The sequence below is a fragment of the Martes martes genome, assembly GCF_963455335.1.
Source record: "Martes martes genome assembly, chromosome: 8".
NCBI classification, from domain to species: Eukaryota; Metazoa; Chordata; class Mammalia; order Carnivora; family Mustelidae; genus Martes; species Martes martes.
The window spans coordinates 114,332,231-114,351,068 of record NC_137895.1 but is presented as its reverse complement, the minus strand read 5'-3'; positions in this window follow the sequence as shown (position 1 = coordinate 114,351,068).

The following is an 18,838-nucleotide window of genomic DNA, read 5'->3' as shown; positions in this document are numbered from 1 at the left end:
AGTCTTTATAGGGTTTCCCCTCATATGTAACAAGTTGCTTTTCTTTTGCTGCTTTTAAGATTCTTTGTCTTTAACTTTTGACAGTTTAATTATAATATGTCTTGATATGTCTTTGTTTGAATTCCTTTTATTTGAAAATCTCTAGGGTTTCTGGATCTGGATGTTTGTTTCTTTCCCCAGACTAGGGGGAATTTTTTTTTTTTTTAAGATTTTATTTATTCATTTTGAGAGAGAGAGAGAGTTTAGGGGGAGGGGCAGAGGAAGAGGGAGAGAGAATCTCAAGCAGACACTATGCCGAGCTTAAAGCCCATGGCAGGGCTCGATTTCACAACCATGAGATCATAACCTGAGCTGAAATCGAAAGTCAGATGCTTAAACAACCGAGCCACCTAGGCACCCCAGCCATTATTATATTTAAATAGCCTGTCTGTGTCTTTCTATCTCTCATTTCCTTCCTCTGTAATGTATGTATTTGTCTGTTTCACAGTGCTGTGTAAGTCCTTAAGGTATCTTTATTCTTTCCACTCTTGTTTCTTTTGTCCTCTGATTTGATGAGTTCCACTGCCTTGTCTTAGGTTAAGCACATATCTTCATTTCTTTAAGATCAGTTTCTGAACATTTATCATGTCATTTTTTTGGAAACGTAGTCCCACATTTCTTCATTTTCCTTGACTCCCTGAATTTGTTTTTGTGCAGTAGATAAAACAGTCTTCTATCCCAGTCTTGACAGACTGGTCTCACGTAGGAAAAAAATCTTATCAGTCCACTTGGCTTGAGCTCCTCATTGCCTATCAAATCTTTGTGATTGCTCAAGTTGCTGATTTTGTTCCTAGTTGCTTCTAGTAGTTGAGAGTGTATCAAGATTTGTCAGTGACCCCAAAGGGGAGGATCACAGTCATCCAACCTAGAGGCAAGATGATTAGAGACTGGACTCTCAGGTAATAGCTGAAAAGTGAATTCAAACCCATTTCAGGGAGATACCACAAGATGGACATTTTTTGCCTGCACCTTCTGTGCTGGGCCTGGGTTTTATAGCCAGAGGGGGTATTCCTGAGTCCATTTAAAAACTGCTTCTCTGGAGACACCTGAGAGGCTCAGTCAGTTAAGTGTCAGTCTTCAGCTCAGGTCATGATCCCAGGGCCCTGGGATCAAGTCCCACATCAGGCTCCTTGCTCAGGAGGGAGCCTGCTTCTCCCTTTGCTTGCCGCCACGGCTTGTGCTCACTCGCTCTCTTTCTCTCTGACAAATAAACAAATAAAATCTTTAAAAAACAACAACAATAGCAACTGCTTCTTTGTTTTCTATAATCCTGTGGGACTCATGAATGTAAGTAAATCACCTATCAAACTAGGTGATTTGGAGGCCCATCCTTTGGATAGTAGTCATAAAAGTTGGGGGTGCTATATGTATAGACAAGCTCTTTCCAGGGAGATACTGGTGACTTTGTTTTATTTTGAAGTGAGGCAGAAGAAGAAGGCATGGGAAGTGCTTATTGGGTCTGTCAGGCTCCAGGGATGATCACAGTAAACACCTATATGCATGCTCCAGGGATGATCACAGTAAACACCTATATGCATGCTACTTGGGACCCCCAGGAAGCAGCTTATAAAGTATGCAGTCAGAAAAAGCCCTGTCCAAGGAAAACCCCACTTTCTACTCATTTTAATATGAGTATTTTCTCAATTGCCCAATATGTAGGAGTCCCTCAACTAGTTTCTGGATCTCTCTCAGAGTGAATTGCTTTGTATATAGCTGTAAATTTGATGCATCCATGAGAGGAGGGGAATTCAGGAGTCTACTGTTCCACCATCCTGGCTAGAGTCCCACAAACCCTCCTTTTTTTTTTTTTTAAAGATTTATTTATTTATTTATTTATTTGACAGAGAGATCACAAGTAGGCAGAGAGGCAGGCAGAGAGAGAGTGGGGGGGAAGCAGGCTCCCTGCCAAGCAGAGAGCCCGATGTGAGGCTCGATCCCAGGACCCTGGGATCATGACCTGAGCCGAAGGCAGAGGCTTTAACCCACTGAGCCACCCAGGTGCCCCCACAAACCCTCTTTTAAAGCAAGTTAGCAGGGGCACCTTGGTGGCTCAGTCGGTTAAGCATCTGTCGTCAGCTCAGGTCATGATCTCAGGGTCCTGGGGTTGAGCCCTCCATGGGGCTCCCTGCTCAGTGGGGGGCCTGCTTCTCCTTGTCCCTCTGCCCCTCCCCGCTCTCATGCTCTTTCTCTCTTGCTCCCTATCTCTTCCTCAAATAAATGAATAAATACAATCTTTAAAAATAAATAAAGCAAGTTAGCAGTCTCTCTCTTCTCCCATCTCTCACTCACACGGCTACTGGCACCATCTTCCCTAAACACAAGAAAGAGTTACAAGTTTTCTGTTTGGCCCTATTGTCCTTAAAAAGCCCTATAGCCTTTAGGGCGCTCTTAGTGCTCTTTTCTCAAACAGGCCAGCCATTTTCATGCCCTGTGTTGCATTTATGCTGATCCTTCAGCCTAGAATGTCTTCTCTGGTAAAGAACTCACACGCAAAATTTAAATGACATTGGGCCTCCTGGTTCTCCTAATTGGAATTGATCACATGTTCTTCTTTGATCCCTCAGTAGTTATCTGGTGGCTCCATTATAGCATTTATTTCATTTTGGCTTTTGTATTTGTTTATATTCCTTAGCCTATAATAGATGCTTCCTAATGGCAGATATCATTCCTTTATGTCCTTTGGATATTGATTGGGTCATACTGTGCACAAGTCACAGAACTCAATATTATGAGATTCAGATTTAATAAGGCATAGATCTTGACGTTAAGAAGTTTCAAGTCCATACTCTCAATATGTGTGGTAGAAAGAGATCTAATATCTTAAGCACAATGAGAGCTCTTACAGATCAATAAGAAAAGAATGAACATCCCTATAGGAAACTAAGGTAATTTCAGATGCTGTTGCTGAGAATAGCCAGTCACCACTGTTCCGGGGCACAGTTTAACAAAACACATTTAAAATATGTATCACCTTTGGTTCAGTAATTCCACACTAAGGAATTCCATGCTAAGGAGTTTCACCTAAGGAAGCAATTAGGACACGCACCAAGATTACATATTACTGTAACTTAACATCATTATGTTAGAGACAGGGTGATTTATAAGGAAATAGCACATCCACAGAACAGAATATTTTGCAAAAATAAAAATCACGTTTTCAAAACATATATAAGGTACAGGAAAGTATCTAGGATAAAATACGAAAAAAGGAGAATACTCACAAAAACCTGTTTTAATACTACAGTGCATCACTAAGAAGGGTTACTTAGGTTTCAAAAATTTTATCCCTTAAAATTTTTAATAATGATTACAAGTTTATTTTAAAATCAGAAAAAAATATTTGGAAGAAGAATATTAAATTGAATAGGAGAGAGAAGACACATACAGGAAGGCCCAGGGCTGTTCAGTCATTACACACCAGTACACACCAGTATACTCCAGTATGTGCAGCTATTATGCCTCATGGCCTTTTGATTGGTTAGGGCCTTGACATATGGATCATTAAAAATATTTAATATCATTTAAAATAAAATATTTAATATCATGCAAATAACTATGGTCAAAGGCAGAAAGTGACACATTTCTTAAAGTCTATGTAAAGTGGTTTGAAAAGAATTACTTGAAAACTGTTAACAAAAGAAAGGAAATAGGCCATCATATTTGACAGATGCTTACAATCACTGAGCTTAAATCTGAAAAGAATCTTAGAGATTAGCAATGTCACAGATGGAGAAAATAAGGTTCAGAAGTATTTATCCACTCACCTAAAGTCCAAAAGGCAGGGTGGTGTCACGGTTGAAATGTGTCTCCTCACCCAAATTCATACATTGAATTCCTAACCCCTGGTTCCACAGGACATGGCCTTATTTGGAAATAAGGTCATTGTAGATATAATTGACTAAGTGAAGATGAGGTTATTCAGTTGGGCCCTGGTCCAGTGTGGCTGATGTTCTTATTAAAAGGGGAAACTGGGGGCACCTGGCTGGCTCAGTCGGTGGGCACGTGACTCCTGATCTCTGGGTTGTGAGTTTGAACTCCACATTGGGTACAGAGATTACCTAAAAATAAAGTCTTAAAAGAAAGGGGAGGGGGATTTGAACACAGACATGCACACAGAGAAAACACGTATGAAAGGTAGAGATTGGGATAATGCTTCCAGGAGCCAAGGATTCTTGCCAAGGATTGGCCAAAGATTGCCAGAAAACCACCCAAAGCTGGAGGAGAGGCCTGAGCCAGAGTCTCTCTCACAGCCCATGGAAGGAAAAAAATCCTGCCCACACCGCCATATTGGACTGTAGCCTCCAGACCTGTGAGACATCCATTGCTGTTACGTTAGCTGCTTGACTTGTGCTACTCGGTTAGAGCAGCCTTAGCAAACTACTACAGGTGGGAGGCAGGCCTAGAACTCAGGAGTGCTGACTTCCAGCCCAATGCTAAGCTTTTAAACATATTGCATTGTATCTAGGAGAAGTTTCCCGACTCAGTGAACTCTTGGACCCTCTCTTGTGTGGAGGGTTTTCCGAACTTCATGCTCAGGACGGAACTTGTTTTGAATTCCAAGCCAGGTTGAGGTTGTAATTTGAGCTGAACTTGAAGGGTCACGAGGACCTTATACCTCTGGGGTCCACATGTGCCTGGAAAGGGGTGCTGAAGATCCCCTTAACTGAGTGTGAGACCTGACAGATGGCAGAACTTGGACCACAGGATGCAGGCTTGAAAGGCTTTGTGTTGCCCCCCGACTATATGAGTTTCTAATTAAGACTAAAATGGCAAGTTTGTGACAAGCACCTTTATCCCAGGCACTTGGCCGCTCTTCATACATTCCTCCTCCAGGCACAGATGTCTGAGGCCAGAACACAGAGTCCGGGACTTTTAATTCAATCCAGATTATGTACCGAGTATGCTTACCGTTAGGGCAAAGAGAAGAGCTGTACAGGCTGGTGTCTGGCTTGGTAGAGGCTACCCTCTGTGCGTAGAGCACGACGTATTCCCAGGAAGATGGGCAACAGTGGTCTCACCACCCACGAAACACCGAGGACGATACGTCGAGAAGCGTGAGTTGTTGTCATCAACAGCAGACGACGGAGACCCCCGGCCTTGTCTACCCTCACAACACTCCAGTGCATGCTCAGAACCACCTGGAAACTCAGAAGGGGCAGGTAGTTGATGAGGTTTGTGGCTGAAGGCCACAGTGACATGCCAGCTCCTCAGGATGAAACAAGGCCGTCAGGAAGCCCCTAGGACTTGGTTTCTCTAACTGCAAGTTAGAGAGGCAGGTGAGGGATGCATGAGGATCTGGGGCTCTACAGGTTTTCAGCCTCCTGGCTGACGCTGACAGACCTGTCTCCACCCAGGCCCTACTCTGCCAGCCCCCAGTCCAGCCTCAGGCCCTGCCTGGATCACCCAGGGAGCCAGCCTCTGGGGGCCCAGGCAGGATGAACACTAATTGTTTTATGACCCGCAGAACCTTTGAAAATAGAGTATTTCTACAAAACAGCTTTAAACACAAACAAGAGACTCTTCTGGAAACCACTGCCTCAAGCTGTATGAGGCAAAATAAGAAAAGGAAAGAAAGGAAAAGGAAAAAAAAAAAAAAAGAAAAGGAACAACCCACAAATTAAAGTCCATAATACATTTTTAACATAGTTTGTGGTTTTATAGTCGCTTTAATCTTTTTTTCCCCGAAACTCCTCCAAAGATTTGAGCATTAGCTGAGCCAACACACAGTTGCATTTCTAAGCAACAAACTAGTAAAACTAGACTCTGGACCCCGTCCACAACAGCTTTGTAACATCTCCAAGAGCAGAGGGTGACACGATAGATTGAAACAGATCCAAGGAACCATGACTGTGTTTTGTGTCAAAGGGCTGCTTCGTTCAAGTCTTACCAGGGTAAATCAGGCTGTCCCATGGCGTGTCTTCCCTCCCCTGTCCGTGTGCCAGGGGGACACAGTCAAGCCTTGGGATCTAGGGGCAGCACTGGGTGCCCCCAGAGTCTCTCTGGGGTAAACTGAGGGCACACACTGCCGAGGCGGAGGTGAGCTCACAGAGGGCGGGGGTGGCCGCAAAGGCCCTTCTACAGGGCCCTAGAGCTTGCTGCTAGATGTCCGGACGCTGACATTCCCCAGAGCCACCTGACCCCCAACACCGGCTCTCTGCCTGTGGTTGACCCACATCTGGTGGGAGAAGGCATCATCTTTTTGGTTTTTGCTTTTTTCCAAGTCTTAATTTCAAAGAGGAGGGTTGTGTCTCCAGGCCATGCCTTTGTTCTTCTCTTTTCTGAGGGAAGCCTGAGCCCCGTGGGCCAAGGAGAGCCTCACCCAAGAACCCGCTGGCCTAGGAACAACGGAGTTCAGCTAATCCTTAGCATCGTAAGCTAATCTCAGGTGTTCACATTTCAGTAGGTGTGACAACAGGACCTCGGTGTTGAGCTCATCTGTGTGTACCGTAGTGACACAGCCAGGCCTGCAGAGTCACGTGGGGTGACTGGGGCCTGCTGTCTTTACACCAAGCGGGATGAGGCTCCCTCATGGGACAGCAGTGAGGGGATGTGGGCAGGGGGGCGTCAGTGCACAGCACCATGGGACCGTCTGTCTGTGATCTGACAGTCACTCCAGTGTCCCTTCACAGGGGGCCTTGGGAGCTTTACTTCTGCAAATCTCCCACCCTGAAAGGCATAGGGCGTGGGTTTGGGCTTTCCTACTTGTCTGAGCAGAAATGCCACTGATTGACACCAGGGAGCAGATCCCAACAAAGTGACACCACTTCTGCTGTCTCTGATCCAACTTGTCTACCTGGAGCACAGACCTACAGGTGACATCCAAGGACAGAGGTCAGGAAGTCTCTTGCGACTAGAGGTGTCTAACTAGCTCTGAACCCTTTGCTGCAGCAGCACACAGATGAAGGGGAGAGAGAGGAATTCTAAGTGTATGTGAATGGGAGGAACAGTCTGGAAGGCGGGGAAACAAGGCCAGAACCAAGAAAAGGGGTTTCTAGGGGAGAGAGGAGTTGAATGCTGTGAGGAGGTACAGTATGATGAGGGCCATGATGAGGCCACAGAACTGGATGACACAGAGGTCTTGGTGGCGGGAAGGGACAGAAGCCGCACTGCCGTGATCTGAGGAGGACAGGAAGGCCCAGGAGGATGACCCACAGACAGGGTCCCAGCACTAGCCATCCAGAGAGACCAGCTGCCAGCCTGTAACCCTGAGTTCCCGGTGAGAAACTGTTCCCTTCTCCATTCCCTTCCATTCCACCTGGTGATGCCAGAGAGCACTTCTGTCTCACACCCATGGGCCCCCAGTGCCCCTTCCCTGCTGCCTGAACTTCCCTTTGGAATAGAGAGCGGGCCCAGTCTTACAGACATCCACAGGCCACAGCTAAACTTGGCTGACCCTGTTCTGTTTTCCTTGCATTAGTGTGGTCTCCTTCTCCTTCTTCTTTTTCTTCTTCCTTTTCTTTAGAGAGTGAGAGAACTTGTGACCAGGGACAGGGAGGGGCAGAGGGAGGAGAGACACTGAAACAGGTGCCACGTCCAGGGCAGAGCCGACCATGGGACTTGATCTCACGACCCTGCAATCATGCCCTGAGCTGAAATCAAAAGTCGGATGCTGAACCCACGGAGCCGCCCAGGCTCCCGTAGTGTGGTTATCTTCTATGTCTCACGAATGATACTATTTTTCCCATTTAGTATTGTACTAAGAAATTTCCTTATAAACTCATTAACGGATGTAAAACTGAGTCCATTGAGGGAAACAAGATAGCAGATAGCAGACTACAGGAGGTACATGATTAAGAGAGTACATCGTGGTGCGGGGCCGTGGAGCAATGAATCATCCATGAAGGAGTGGAGTGGGCAAAGGCTCTGGTGGACGGGGAGTCCCAGAGTCCAAGTCGAGGGGCTGGCCCAGTTCCTTCCAGAGAGGCCAGGACAGAGGGCCTGACTGGCTGGCCCCATAGCTCACCATGTTTGCTGACCAGGAGGGCTGCCTTTGCAAAATGGCCCAACAGGCTGCCCAACCTGGATGCACCTGGACTGGTAAGTCCCTGTCATTTGGAATCAGAACTTCTACCATTTGGGGTTTTCAGTAGCTGCTCATTCCTAACATGATAACACAAACAACCTAAAGCGAAGTAGTGCAAACACCAATGTTGTGGCCACTTGTCCTGGTCCCCAAGTCCCAGGGAGGCCGGATGGGCATCAGCCCATGAGCCTGTTCCTGGATGTCCTGGTTTGGTGATCTGCCTTCCAGGCCTCCAGCTGCTGGAGGAGAAACAACAGAAGAGATACGCAAACTGTCACTGGGATGTCACAGAGGTGAGCAGGAAACACCAGACCCGTGGCCCTCCCCAGTGAGGAGCAAAAAGAGGGGAGATTGCGACGGAATCAAAGGAAGTCAGCTCGGCAGTAACACTGTGCAGACACAAACAGAATGAGGGATAGGTCTGTCTTCCTTTTTCCTTCTTGACCCCATAAAGAAAATAAAACACACATGTGGGGAATGTAAACTAGTGTGTGCTATTACCAAGTAGCCTGCATTCAAATTAAGGATGAAAATCTAATGCTTTTTGGGGGCTGGTATTGAAAAATTTATGATGTTCTGAAGACAAGATGTTTATCATTCATTTTCTCCCTCATTTCCCCCAGGAGAATCCAATCACTGGTTATTGCTCCCCGCTCCCTCTGCATAGTCCTAGGGTCTCCACCAGAGAAGAAAAACGGTTAAAACAACAGGCGGCCTGTGGGACTTGCCTTTAATTAAATAGTCTAGGAGGCAGGAATTAACTTACAATTTGACCAAAACTAAAGCTCGAGTTTAATTGAATCCACATTACATCCACTTGCTTGCTTTCTTGTTGGCCTTCTCTTGGTTTCTGCTTTCGTCTGTTCTTGACCCCTGACTTTTGGCTTCCATTTTGAGAGTGGTTTCCCTCAGAAACCTTAGAAAAATGAATATAGGGCAAAAATATGGTTGCTTCTGGAGCATTCCCCGAAACTGTTCCCAAAGAGTCCTGGCCAGGCCTTAGCCCTTCCTGAGCTCCCTCCAGGACCTCAGGCTCCATGAGGACAGTTCCAAGAGGACAGACACCAGACCAGTACCAAGTCTGCCACCTGGGTGGGCCAGGAGAGGGCCCTTGGGTGTTACACAGGTCAGGACTTACCAAACTGAACACTTTAAATGTGTGAAGTTTATTGTACGTTAATTATATAATTGTACTTTCACAAAGCATGAAGAAAAAGGTGGTGGAGAGGAAGAGGGTGGGGAGAGGCGTCTCCTCTCTGACCTGAAATGGGCTTGAGACCCCTGGTTAGATGGGCAGATTGCACAGGCCAGAAGGGCTGGGAGGGGATCAAATGGCTTGGGCTTTTGAGTTCCACTGGATTTGAGTCCAAATCATTCACATGTTCATGGGCAAATCTTTCTGTCTCTCTCTCTGTCTGTCTCTCATTCTCTCTCTCTGTCTGCCTCCTGCCCAGCATCTTCCCCTTCCCACAGAAGACAATCAATCAAGAATCACACCTCCCACACGGTCCTGGAGCATGGGGACCAGCCGGTGGCTTTGTTCTTCCATGCTCATGGGCTCTGGAAAGGGAATGGCTGACCCATTTCCAGTTCATATTTTAGAATGTCCAGACTTTCCAGGAATTTGGGGGTCTGCAAATGCAGATGAAGAACCATCTAGAATCAATAGAAGGTGGACAGTTACAGAAAAACCCATCTCCATCACTGGTGACATAATAATGAATGATACAAGAATGAACATGACAATGACAGGATCTCCTAACTATAAGCTTGCCTAGAGCTAGGCACTGTGGCAGGCACTTTGCCCACCGTCTCCCCAGTCCTCCCACCTTCCTGCCATATGTGAATATCCTTATTTTACAGAAGAGGTGGTTGAAGCTTAGGGAAGTTGTTGATGTCGCTCAGGCAGGTAGGTGGTAAGGATGGACAGTAGATTGGGAGTAGACAGGGTAAGGAGAGGGACTCTGGGTGCAGGAAGCTGAAAGTGGCCTTTGTGTTAATTCACTAGTTCTGCTCTTTGAGAACCAGGCCCCATAAGCCCCACAGACAAGGGGACAGGGTTGTTGCACTTAGAGAAAAGGACGGAGGTGGCTTCCCAATGTCCTTGCACAGAAATGGGGATGAGAGTCTCTTCCTACTAAGTCCCTTTAGAAGAAGTAGATTTCATGGGTATTTTAGGAATGACTGAAGTCACTGGGACAAAGAATTGTTCCACTCCTGGAATGGATGTGAGGGAGGTTTGCATTCTTGTCTTGGGAAGTGTGGACCACAGAGGAGCTAGCTGGGTTCCAGGGACTGGATGAGACTTCCTGCCAGCTATCAGAGTTACTCTGAGCTCTGATCCCATGTGAAGTCTAACCAAGCCAGGAGCATGATTCTAGAAGGAAGAAGGACTTTTTCAAGTCAAGCCCAGTGCTGCCCTGGCTCAGGGCTGGGCAAGGAGTGAGCCCAGGGCCCATGCCATTGCCAGGTGGTGGGCACTAGAGGGAGGGCTGGGGGTAAGCATGTAGCCACACAGAGGAGGGGGCTGTGTCATGGACGTGGGCCACTGTTGCTATGGCCTATGGTCATGTCCCATTATATGGTCACTGCAAAAGCAGAGAGGCACACACCCTCCCCTACAGGTGAGAATGTCATCGGGCAACCCCACCTTCAGATTTCGCACCAGCACCTCATAGCTGCGAACCCCAGGCAAGTTCACTAACTTCTGCCTTCCTCAACTGTAGAACCTTTAAGGCTTGCTGTAAACACTGAGAGAGACAATACCTCGCAGGCACTGGTACCATGCTGGCCCCGAGCCAGGGCACCAGTAGCAGCAGGCTTTGTAGAATGAGATCATGCCACAGAGTATTTTATGGATTCTGAAACCTCCTCTCCCTTTGTCTTCTTCACAACATTTGGAGATGGAGACCATGACACCCATTTTACAGATGAGCAAGTAGAGAGGTTAAAGAACCTGCTTCATGGGGAGGAGCAAGATGCCAGAGGAGTAGGAGACTTAAATATCATCGGGTCCCAGGGGTTCAGCTAGATAGTTATCAAACCATTCTGAACACCTACAAACTCAGGTCGAAGAGATGAAGAGCAGCAATTCTAGGAACAGAAAGGCAACCACTTTCTGGAAGGTAGGGCCTGTAAAGAAGTGAATCTGAAGTGATGGGAAGATAGACCGTAGCAGGAGGGGCCAGTTCCCTGTGAGTGGTGGAGCAGCAGAGCACAAAATCAGAATTTTTTGAAGTCTGCTCCATGGAGGGACATTGTTCCAGAGGCTAAGCAGCGGGTGAAGTCCTCACAGAGACAGTGTGGTCTCAGTACCTGTGGGGTCACAGAAAGACTGGGGGTATCTGAGTGTGGCAGAGCTCCCAGGTATGGGAACGGGGGAAGTTGGCTACAGAGATGGAGGCAAGCAGTGGGCTCTCAGCTCAGGGTTACTTTAAACTGTGATCCAAGTCATAGTTCTTTGAGTAGGGACCTCACAAGTGGCAGGTCCAGGGAGACTCACCTTCTTTCTCTGGGAGGAGCAGAGCAGGAGCACACTGCAGGAATCTGCTGGGTTTGGAGACTCTAAAAAGGGCTGTGCACCAGAGATAGAAATGCTCGGTCACAGGGCAGGTGAGCACGGAGAGCAACCAGAGACCAGGGCGACGGGAGGGATTGACTGCTTTTCTCTGAGGATGCACTGAGGAGTGGGGCCCCGAGCTCTTGGCTCCTCCACGCCAGAGATTGGGAGGCCACCATTTTAATTCCCACCTTCCAAAGCTCTATGAAAAGCATTCAGGGAACAAAAGATATTGAGAATGAACCCGAGCAGATTACTTAGCCTGGCCCTTGGTAAGGGTGGTGCAATTCCACCTTGGGCAAAGACATTTGAGAATCCCTGCAACAGGCCCCTCCCCCAGAAGATCAGCAAGAATATCCAGCCAAGACCAAGTTCACTAATCAATGAGAACTGCAGAACTCCAGAGTTAGGGGAAAGCAATGCATAGAATTCATGGCTTTTCCCCCCATGATCCTTTAGTCTTGCAGTTAATTTTTTTTTAATTTTATTTTTTTCTTGTTCTATTTTTTTTAGCTTTTCTTCTTTCCTACTTTAACTTTTTTTTAAACTATTTCATCCTATCAATATCTTTTTAAAAATCTTTTAAAATGTTCATTGTTATAGTCATTCACTATCCCTTCATTGTATTTGACCTTATTTTTTGTATACATATAGGTTTTTCTTACTTTACAATTTTGGGACACAGTTTCTTCTAACAGATCAAAATATACCCTAAAACTAGCTCATGGATTTGTTCTAGTCTCCAGCCTGATCATACGCTTTCCTCTTTTTTTTTTCTTTTTTTCAACCAACTTCTTATCAATCCCTTTTTTAGAATCTTTAAAATTTTTCATCTCTATGTCATATTCCATCCTTTCATTGAATTTAATCCTATTTTTGTATACGTATGTTTTTCTTTCTTTAAAATTGTGGGAGGCAGTTTCTTCTAACAGACCAAACTACACCCAAAATGCAGACCAAAATACAAACAAAGTGTGTGGCTCTGTTCTATTCACACATCTAATATATGTATATAGTCTTTGTTTTTTTTTCTTTGTTTTGTTCTCCTTTCTTCTCCCTCTGTTTTTGGGTCTCTTCTGCCTTGGTTAGTATATTTTTCTAGGGTCATTGCTACACTTTCAGTATTTTGGTCTCTCATTCATTTTCTTATCTGGATAAAATAACAAGGCAGGAAAAACTCACCTCAAAAAAAAAAAAAAAAAAAGAACAAGAGGCAGTACCGATGGCTAGGGATGTAATCAATATGGACATTAATAAGATATCAGAACTAGGGTTCAGAATGATGATTATCAAGATGTTAGCCGGGCTCAAAAAAAGCATGGAAGATACTAAAGAATCCCTTTCTGGAGAAATAAATCTCTTTCTGGAGAAATAAAAGAACTAAAATCTAACCAAGTTGAAATAAAAAAAGCTATTAATGAGGTGCAATAAAAATGGAAGCTCTTACTGCTAGGATAAGTGAGGCAGAAGAGAGAATTTGTGATATATAAGCCCAGATGATGGAGAATAAAGAAGCTGAGCAAAAGAGAGATAAACAACTACCGGACCACAAGGGGAGAATTCGAGAGATAAGTGATACCATAAAGCAAAACAATATTAGAATAATTGGGATCCCAGAGGAAGAAGAAAGAGAGAGAGGGGAAGGAGGTATATTGGAGCAAATTATAACAGAGTATTTCCCTAATTTGGCAAAGGGAACAAGCATCAAAATCCAGGAAGCACAGAGAGCCCCCCTCAAAATCACTACAAAGAGGTCCACACCCTCTCATCTAATAGTAAAACTTACAAGTCTCAGTGACAAAAAGAAAATCCTGAAAGCAGCTCAGGACAAGAGATCTATAACATACAACTGTAGAAATTTTAGACTGGTGGCAGACCTATCCACAGAGACCTGGCAGACCAGAAAGGACTGGCATGATATATTCAGAGCATTAAATGAGAAAACTGTGCAGCCAAGAATACCATATCTAACTAGGCTGTCATCGTAAATAGAAGGAGAGATAAAAAGTTTCCAGGACAAACAAAAATTACAAGAATTTGCAAACATCAAACCAGCCTTACTGGAAATAGTGAAAGGGGTCCTCTAAGCAAAGAGAGAGCCTAAAAGTAACAGACCAGAAAGGAACAGAGACTGTATACAGTAATAGACACCTCACAGGCAATACAATGGCACTAAATTCATATCTTTCAATAGTTACTCTGAATGTAAATGGGCTAAATGCCCCAATCAAAAGACAGGTATCAAAATGGATTAAAAAAAAAACAAATAAACAAAAAAACCCCTGTCAATATGCTGTCTACAAGAAACTCATTTTAGACCCAAAGACATCTCCCGATTTAAAGTGAGGGGGTGGAAAACAATTTACCCTGCTAATGGACATCAAAAGAAAGCTGGGGTGGCAATCCTTACATCAGATAAATTAGATTTTAAGCCAAAGACTATAATAAGAGATGACGGAGGACACTGTATTATATTTAAAGTGTCTGTCCAACAAGAAGATCTAACAATTTTAAATATCTATGCCCCTAATATGGGAGCAGCAAATTATGTAAATCAATTAATAACAAAAATCAAAGAAACACAATGACAGTAATACAATAATAGTAGGGGACCTTAACGCCCCCCCCTCACTGAAATGGACAGATCATCTAAGCAAAAGATCAACAAGGAAATAAAGCCTTTAAATGACACACTGGATCAGATGGACATCACAGATACATTCAGAACATTCCATCTCAAAGCAAAAGAATACACATTCTTCTCTAGTGTACATGGAACAGTCTCCAGAATAGATCACATTCTGGGTCACAAATCAGGTCTCAACTGGTACCAAAAGATTGGGATCATTCCCTGCATATTTTCAGACCACAATGTTCTGAAGCTAGTACTCAATCACGAGTAAAGTTGGAAAGAACTCAAATATATGGAGGATAAAGAGCATCCTACTAAAGAATGAATGGGTCAACCAGAAAATTAAAGAAGAATTTTTAAAAAATTCATGGAAACAAATGAAAATGAAAACGCGACTGTTCAAAATCTGTGGGACACAGCAAAGGCGGTCCTGAGAGGAAAGTATATAGCAATACAAGCCTTTCTCAAGAAACAAGAAAGGTCTCTACACAACCTAACCTATACCTAAAGGAGCTGGAGAAAGTACAGCAAAGAAAACCTAAACCCAGCAGGAGAAGAGAATGTAAATACGGAATAAAATCTGAATGACTCATACATATGGTTTACAAAATAATAAATGTTAATTTATGGAAATTAAAAAAAATGAAAGAAAGAAAGACTAGAGCAGAAATCAATGAAATAGAAACCAAAACAACAGTAGAACAAATCAACAAACTTAGGAGCTGGTTCTTTGAAAGAATTAATAAGATTGATAAGCCCCTGGCCAGATTTATCAAAAAGAAAAGAGAGAGGACCCAAATAAATAAAATCATGAATGAAAGCAGAGAGATCATAACCAACACCAAAGAAATACAAACAATTATAAGAACATATTATGAGCAACTATACACCAGCAAATTTGACAATATGGAAGAAATGGATGCATTCCTAGAGACATATAAACTACCAAAACTGAACCAGGAAGAAATAGAAAACCTGAACAGACCCATAACCAGTGAGGAGATTGAAGCAGTCATCAAAAACATCCCAACAAACAAGAGCCTAGGGCCAGATGACTTCCCAGGGGAATTCTACCAAACACTTAAAGAAGAAACTGTTCAAAAAAATAGAAATGGAAGGAAAACTTCCAAAACTCATTTTATGAGGCCAGCATTACCTTGATTCCAAAACCAGACAAGGACCCCATCAAAAAGGAGAATTACAGACCAATATCCTTGATGGACATGGATGCAAAAATTCCCACCAAAATACTAGCCAATAGGATCCAACAGTACATTAAAAGGATTATTCACCACGACCAAGTTGGTTTTACTACTGGGCTGCAAGGTTGCTTCAACATCTGCAAATCAATCATTGTGATACAATACCTTAAAAAAAGAAACTACGAGAACCATGTGATATTCTCAATAGATGCTGAAAAAGCATTTGACAAATTACAGTGTTCTTTCTTGATCAAAACTCTTCAAAAATGTAGGGATAGAAAGTACATACCTCAATATCATCAAAGCCATCTATGAAAAACCCATAGCAAATATCATTCTCAATTGGGAAAAACAAAGCTTTTCCATTAAGCTCAGGAACACAGCAGGGCTGTCCACTATCACCACTGCTACTCAACATAGTACTAGAAGTCCTAGCCTCAGCAATCAGACAACAAAGAGAAACAAAAGGCATCTGAATCAGCAAAGAAGAAGTCAAACTCCTCACTCTTTGCAGATGATATGATACTTTATGTGGACAAGCCAAAAGATTCCACTCCAAAATTTCTGGAACTCATACAGGAATTCAGTGAAGTGGCAGGATATAAAATCAATGCATAGAAATCACTTGCATTTCTATACACCAACAGCAAGACAGAAGAAAGAGGCATTAAGGAGTTGATCCCATTTATAATTGTACCCCAAACCATAAGATACCTAGGAATAAAGAAGAATCCATCCTCAGAAAACTATAGAATACTCATGAAAGAAATTGAGGAAGACAGAATGAAATGGATGAAAGACCTCAATGTGAGACAGGAATCCATCAAAATCCTTGAGGAGAACACAAGCAGCTACCTCTTTGACCTCAGTGACGGCAACTTCTTCCTAGAAACATTGCCAAAGGCAAGAGAAGCAAGGGCAACAATGAACTATTGAGGCTTCATCAAGATCAAAAGCTTTTGCACAGCAAAGGAAACAGTCAACAAAACCAAGAGAAAACGGACACCATAGAAGATAATTGCAAATGACATATCAGATAAAGGGCTAGTATCCAAAATCTATAAAGAACTTATCAAACTCAACACCCAAAGAACAAATAATCCAATCAAGAAGTGGGCAGAAGGCATGAACAGACATTTCTGCAAGGAAGATGTCCAAATGGCCATAGACACATGAAAAAGAGCTCATTATCACTCGGCATCAGGGAAACACTATTCAAAACCACAATGAGATACCACCTCACACCAGTCAGAATGGCTAAAATTAACAAGTCAGGAAATGACAGGTGTTGGCAAGGATGCGGAGAAAGGGGAACCCTCCTACAGTGTTGGTGGGAATACAGGCTGGTGCAGCCACTCTGGAAAATAGCATGGAGGTCCCTCAGAAAGTTGAAAGTAGAGCTACCCTATGACCCAGCAATCACACTACTGGGAATTTACCCTAAAGATACAAATGTAGTGATCCGAAGGGGCACGTGCACCCAAATGTTTATAGCAGCAATGTCCACAATAGCCAAACTATGGAAAGAACCTAGATGTCCACCAACAGATGAATGGATAAAGAAGATGTGGTATATATATACAATGGAATAGTATGCCACTGTCAAAAAATCCAAATCTTGCCATTTGCAATGATGTGGATGGAACTAGAGGGTATTATGTTAGGCAAAATAAGTCAATCAGAGAAAGACAATTATCATATGATCTCCTTGATATGAAGAATTTGAGAGGCAGGGAGGGGGGTTGCTGGGGGTAGGGAGGTACCAAATGAGACAAGATGGGACCGGAGAGGGAGACAAACCATTAGAGACTTTTAATCTCAGGAAACAAGCTGAGGGTTGCTGGGGGTGGGAGGATGGGGTGGCTGGGGTATGGACATAGCGAGAGTATGTGTTACGGTGAGTGCTGTGAATAGTATAAGTCTGATAATTCACAGACCTGTACCCTGGGGCAAATAATGCATTATATGCAAATAAAAATAAATTAATTAATTTTAAGAAAAGAAAGAAAAGGACAGCTTTGGGGGACCTGTCCTGCTACTCAACCAAATTTCTGACACACCACTTTGTCAGTGTTAACTGCAAGCAGAATCGTATATAGAAAACCATTAAAAATTGATAACCATTGCAAGATTAAAAGAAAAAAAAAGAACCTGCTTCAAATCCAATCTCAAGACCAGGGCTTGTTCCATTGCACCAAGACTCTGTTTTCTCTTGTTCCTTTTTTGGTTAAACCCAACTACCCCCCCTTCCCTGGGCCCCCTTCCCTGGCAAGCTCCAGCAGCCAGACGACAGGCGACTTCCTTCTCACTCAGGATCCATAGCAGTGTCCTGGTTCTTGCTGTCCTCGGCTCCTGGGAGATAGGCTGTCTGCTGCCCTTGGCTCGTCCAGCCACCTTTCATGTCACAGGAGTGGATCTTTTGTATGCCCTCCTGTCCCGCTCTTACTAACTCAGTTAAAATGCATTCTGCTGCGTCAAGGTGCACGTGTGTCCCCGTGGTTGGTGACTGTGTATGGAAAGATGCATTTAGAGGAAAACTTATGTTCCAAGTGGCTTAAAGCCTTGCAAGGCCAGCTTTGATCATGAGAGGTGGGTCTGTGGGGCGACCCACAGTGCCCGTCCACCCTCCACGCAAACACCAAACAGGCATCAAAAGCAAGGAAGCAGAAGTATGCGGAGGAAGTTCACAAGGAAGGGAGTGGGCAGCTCAATGCTAAGTATGAAAAGGTTCAGTTACTATGTCAGGATCCCAAACTCCCAGATCGAAGGGAAAGTCAAAGATACCCACCGCTGCAGAAGGCCCTGCGGCATGCCCCATGCTGCAGAAAAAGTCCTCAGCAGATCTCCAGAGCCAGGGATCACCTTGACCTCCTTTCCTGCCCACCCATTCCATCTTGACTCTTTCTCTCTACCCTATCTATCCCAGACCCTGCTGTGGTCAGAGGCCGCTGAATTAAAATCGTGCCTAACAAGAGTTTTGCTGATGTCTTAGAATTTCTAGGGTGACCTAATTCCTTGTGTCTGTTTTTCACGACTTTTCTATTTTTTTCCCCCTCTCTTGTTTATAAGAGCGAACCACTGGACTGAGATCAAGCGGTTCATGGTGCCAAAAAACCAGGGAGGCTGCTGAGGCTCCAAGGGCAATGCAGAAGGGCCTTCGGGGGCAGCATCACCCCACTGAGTGGTGGCCCGGCATGCAGCACCATGGGACCCCTTGTGTCGGTCCTGCACCCTGGCTCAGCAGGGCTCACAGCTCAGGTGCACAACCACCACCACCCTGGGCTCCATCAGCAAACTGCCCTCAGCTCTAGTGGGGGGCATCGCTTTTACCTTCAAAGCCGGGGTGCAGGTGACTTGCACTGGTGTTCTATAGAAGAAAGAGA